Source organism: Peromyscus californicus, unplaced genomic scaffold, assembly GCF_007827085.1.
Source record: "Peromyscus californicus insignis strain IS unplaced genomic scaffold, ASM782708v3 Scaffold_10__1_contigs__length_136768540, whole genome shotgun sequence".
In the NCBI taxonomy this organism is placed as follows: Eukaryota; Metazoa; Chordata; class Mammalia; order Rodentia; family Cricetidae; genus Peromyscus; species Peromyscus californicus.
In genome coordinates this window covers 37,942,623-37,948,622 of record NW_026294391.1, presented here as the reverse complement: position 1 = coordinate 37,948,622, position 6,000 = coordinate 37,942,623, and positions in this window count along the sequence as shown.

The following is a 6,000-nucleotide window of genomic DNA, read 5'->3' as shown; positions in this document are numbered from 1 at the left end:
GCTGACTACATAGTATGCTACACTTTCACAAAATCCTCAAGGTTCTTGAGGTGAACCAATCTTCCCATTCAGGGAAGGATGTGTTGGTCTTTGGCTTGTTATAGCCAAGAACAAACAGGTTGGTGAAATTAAAATTAGCTTAGGACTATTAGGAGAGAACCAGTAAGCCCATGAATTCAATCTCTAACATAAAAAACAATAACTTTATACAGAAGACAAGCAAGAATATTAGTTAAGTTAAACATCAAAGGAGTAAAAATTTAAAAATGCCAGCCCCAGAAAGTGTATTCTTGTACTTTATAAACAAACTTTGAACAAGTTAATGATAAATAAATAAAATAATAGATAGATAAATAAATAAAGCCCAAACAGTTTGAACAAGATAATGTCCATGGGTAGATAATGCTTCTCTACGAAGCCAAAAGCTATTAAACCAAACCCTAGTACCAGGTGTGGGATACTTCCCTACACAGTTCTATATTTAAGTAGATTTGAAAAGTTAATATATAGGAAAGTTTGATGAAGGAACAAATTTAAATTTCTTATTTTTTGTATAGTTACCTAAAAATTATAAGGCATTCTTCTTAATATTATTTTTGTGAAATTGCCTTGTGACTCATTAGAAATGAACAATTTAAGAAACAGTATTTTCAAAGAATTATGTATGCTATAACTATCAATCATACCAAATTATTTGCATAATGTTTTCATAAATTTTTCTTTATTAATTTATTTCTTATGTGTATGTGTGTATGTCTACTTGTCTGTATATGCAAAAGCTGTGTGAAGGTAATTAAGGAGGTCAGAAGAGGGCATTGTGTCTCATCAAACTAGAGTTACAGACAGTTGTTAGCCATCATGTTGATGTTAGACATTGAACCCAGTGCTCTTAATTGCTGAGATACCTCTTCTGCTCCTCATAAAATTTTCATTTGCCACAGAAGTTAAAGTCTGTTACTAAGAAAATGACAATAACAAATGATCAAAGTAAATGTCATTTTAAATTTGATTAACAATCTAGTTTGCAGACTCTTATTTAATTCAATACTTTTCTTATTTTCAAAAACACTCAGATGTTTAAATGCAATTCATACTATGAATTTTATTTAAAGTTCCAGTAAGATAATAATAATCAGTACAAATAAAATGACAAGGCAAGACAAGTCACAGGTAATTTACCATATTTTAATATACTTTTAGTGAACTATTTTATAACCTTTTTTCTCAGATAAAAGAGTTAAATGAAATTAGAAAATTGTCTCTTGCCATTCTCTCTGTTCCAATAACAGGCTGAATTGAAAATTATTATTGAAGTTAAAGATTGTTCCCATTTGATGCAAAAATACATAAAGCAATACATTATTTTTAATGATACTGGCCAGTGGAATCTATGCAGACTTCCATAGCTTTATATTTAAGTAAATAAATAAACCTGGGGAGATTTAAGTACTCATTAACCTGTTCTACAAACCTTGGCCAACCTGATAAATATAAAAACTGGTTGCCAGTGTGTTAGTTTTTCTATTCAAAGTAAATGAGAATAAAAGAGTAGCAAAATGTATAATTCAAACATGACAATAATCTTTCCCTTTCTCATCACATCACTTTCAAAGTTGGATGTGGTATTGACACCGTAATTGATTGTGTCCTGTAACACAAAAAGGACAAGTAGTCCTAAATAAAGTTATGTAAAATATTTCAAGCATTAAAAATATTAAGACTATTAATTATTCTAAAATTTTCTTTGTATTGAAAACCTCTCAAACATCTTCCTCTCACCAATGATTCTCAGTTATCTAATACTTCACAATTAAACAACTAGAACATAGATTTTTGTTTTATTTTGTTTTTTATTTATTTTTATTTATTCTTTGTGTTTTTCACATTATGCCTCCTGATACTATTCACCTTTTTTAGTGTTAACTCTTTCAGTGCTGGTGACCAAATCCAGACCACTACACTTACTAGGTATGTGCTCTTTTACTGAAATACATCCCTAGTCCACCTTGTTTTCATGCTTTTAAAACTGAAGAATTGTAAATTTTAAAAAGAGCAGAACATATTAACTGAGATAATGTTCAACACTAAATATTTCAACTAAATAATAATTAATAAACTGAACATTGAATCAGACCACTTATTAACTGTTGAAATAAGGGCACTTGCTCAACCATGTTCATAGCATCTTTATTCAGAATAACCAGAAACTGGAAACAATCCAGATTTCCCTCAAACAAAGAATGGATAAGGAAAATGTGGTACTTTTACACAATGAAGTCTTACACAGCTCTTAACAAAATGACATCATGAAATTTGCAGGTAAATGGATGGAACTAGAAAAATATCACCCTGTACGAGGTAACCCAGACCCAGAAAGACAAACATGGTATGTACTCACTTGTAAGTGGATATTAGCTGTTAATAAAAGACAATCACAGACCTAGAAAAGCTAAATAACAAGGAGAGCTCTAGAGGGAACAGATGGATATCCCCAGGGAAGGGGAAATAGAATGCATTTTGTGGGTGGACTGGAGACAGGTGGGGATGTGAACAAGAGGGATCAGGTGGGGGAAGAAGGGACAGGGGGAGAGTGTATAGGGAGAGATGACTGGAATCAGGCAGTATTTTGCAGGCAATGTGGAAACCTAATGAAGTGGAAACTTTCTGGAACCTATCAGGGTGACCCTAGTGAGGACTGTTAGTAATAGAAGATATGGAGCCTGAACCAGTCATCTTCTGTAACCAGGAAAGGCTTCCAATAGCGGTACTGGGACACCAACCTAGCCACAAAACCTCCCTACAACCTGTCTGCCTGCAATATATGCTGCAGCAATGGTGGCTCAGAGCTTGTGGGTGTGGTCAACCAATGACTAGTCTAATTTGAGGCCCATGTCAGGAGAGAGAGCTTATGACCAACACTGCCTGGGTGGCCAGGAACCAGAAGCTGGACAGCCCAGAGACCTAGGGTAGAACAAAACATGACTTTCCCCACCCCCCAAAAAAAATCAATAAAATTTCATAGTGGTATTCTGCTATACTCATAGATCATGCTTAGTCCAATCATTTATAAGAGAGGCTTCCTCGGGCAGCTAATGGGAGCAGATGAAAAGAACATCAGGCAGTACCCCATGGAAGAAGAGGAAGAGGGATTGTAGGAATCAAAGGGGTCGAGGACACCATGAGAACACAGCCCACAGAATCAACCAAGTAGAGTTCATAGGGACTCATCAGAGACTGAAACGACAATCTCAGAGCTTGCATGAGTTTGTACTAGGAACTGCACATATGCTATGGTTGTTTAGATGGGGATTCTATGGGACTCATAGTAGTGAGAGCGGGGTTATCTCTGATTCTTTAGCCTGATATTAGGGACCCTTTTCCTCCTACTAGGTTGCTTTATCCAGCATTGATATGAGGGTTTGTGCCTAGCCTTATTGCATCTCGAGAGTTTCCCTAGGAAGCATACACTTTTCTGAAGAGACATAGAAGAGTAGTGGATTGAAGGGAGGGAGATTTGGAATAGTGGAGGGAGGGGAAACTGCAGTTGGGATGTACTGTATGAGAGAAGGATAAATTAAAAAAAGAATTGCATTTGATTCAAATCAATATATCTCAGTAATACATGTGTTATAAAATACATTTTCTCTTTTATAATTTTTCTTTCATAGTTACCTAATGATAAATATTTAAATAAATGCAATTCAAGTATACTTGGAAAAATGTGAACATGAAACCATCAGACAAAAGATTATAAATATCAAGAGAAAACCTAAAAGACATTATACATTTTACATGCCCAAAATACACAGTAGGAAGTTCTATTGAAAAAAATTCACCTTCTAGAATTTTTCAACCTAGTCTTGCAAAATGGAAAAGTTGCATGTGATTACTTAAACATGGCATCGTTTACTGTTGGTACTACTGCTATAGGATTTATGTTTTCTTTTATGTATCCTCTTAATAAGATGGCCTTTAAAAGTTGCTCATTGTAACACAAATCTTAGCGTTTTCATTTTTATATCCTTCATTCTTTTTTAGCCATACATGCTGATACTTCAAATGCAAGAGTTTTGGGAGGTAAAGGTCATCAACTACATAGTGAGTTTCACACCAGGTTTACTACTTCGAACCAATCTCAAAACAAAATTCATCAGCAACCTTGTCTCTTTTGTTACCTAAATAAAGTTGAAATATTTCTACTTTACTTGAATCAGTCAGTCTTTCAATGAAACAGTCAGGATAAATACCATCAGAGCACTACAGAATGCTTTAGAAATTTTTCATTTTCTGCACATGAAGGGGATTTGTGAAGCATTAGCACAAGCTGGATGAACTCAGCATTCTTTGTTGTTGAGATTTTGCCACCACATAGCACAGGTTCTAAGCCCTGCTCTGTCATTCACAGATGTGAAATTTTCTTTGATTTGGCTCTCTCCTCTATGGTAAATCACACCATTGGGCGGCTCAATAAGGGGGGGGGAAGTCTGTATATCTGTAGAGCTCTTCAAGTACTTATTAAATGATATTCCCTTTCCTTATGTCTTATATATCAGAAGGGATTTAAAGTGTACTTAAGAATATTTTCAAGAGCATGATAGACTGTATAGTCTAGAAAAGAACAGAAAGAAATCTTTACTATATATTCCATTACTGTACTAAACTTTCCATGATAAATAATTCAAGGGATGAAAAAAATCTTTGCTCACAATTTCAAAGGATTTTGCCCAAGTTCAGCTGAATTCACTGCATTGGACCTAAAGTGATGTTATCATAGTATTACAAGCATGTGATAGAGGCCAGGAAGCCAAAGAGACTAAGACAAAATGTAAACCCCACTGACACATGCCCAGTGTTCTCCTTTCCTAGCTAGGCCCAACCTCCTTAAAGTTCCTAGAACCTCTAATATATCACCATCAGCAGAACACTTTTCATATTTAAACCACAATAGGTCTTATAATGCTTGATTTAAAAATGTAGCAAGTAGAGAGATGTACATTTTCAATAGAAAGAGAAAAGAATCCCATAAAGAATGGGAGAACAATAACAACAACAAACAGCAAAACAAAACTCAGAATGATAAACTAGGGCACTTGTTATCATTATCTTGGAACTTACTGAGCTCATTAGTTGTGTGGTGTACAAAATTAGTCTCCATATGAAAAACAGCCAAAGCTGCCCTCAAAATCTAAGATTCAGTGGCATTCCAGCTCAGTTATAAAATACCTTATGTAAAATCAGCATGTATGAAATCATAAAACTCATCACTACATATCAACAAGTATACAGTCAAGACATTTACAACTATTCCTTTTGTTGAAGCATTCATCAAAAAACTCTTATTTGTAAATAATAATTTGATGAACATTCAAAAAACAAAGCTAGTTCAAACAAAAGAAATGTGGGCAAAATGGGCATATAAATCAGCACTTGGATTATTTGCCTTAACATTTATATAGCTAAATTAAATGAACATTATAGAAATAGATGTTCAGAAAGTACCTTCATGAAAATAAATATTCAAATTAAATTGGAAAAAATAGACTTGTAAGAATTTCTCAGTAAGAAGCTCAGCATGTTAATTTATATTTATAATCCCAGCACTTTGGAAGCTGGTATAGAAGGATTACTGCAAGTCTGAGTGAAGCCTAAACCATAGACTGAGACTCTGTGTTCAAAAAAAAATCCCCAAATTCAGCTATGAAGATGGCTGAGCTTGCCACACAGCTAAAGACCTGAGTTGCAATCCTTAGACGCAATAGAAAGAGAACTGAGTATCAAAAATTATCCTCTGGCATTCTCACATGTCTTGGCATGTATGCCTGCACAACCACACACACACACACACACACACACACACACACACACACACACACACACACACACACACTCACACACACACATGCATGCACACGCACATGCAATGCATACTTACACACACCTAATACCTTTTTTATTATTTAAATCAATGTTTAAATTTAAATAAATTTTGATTATGTTCTT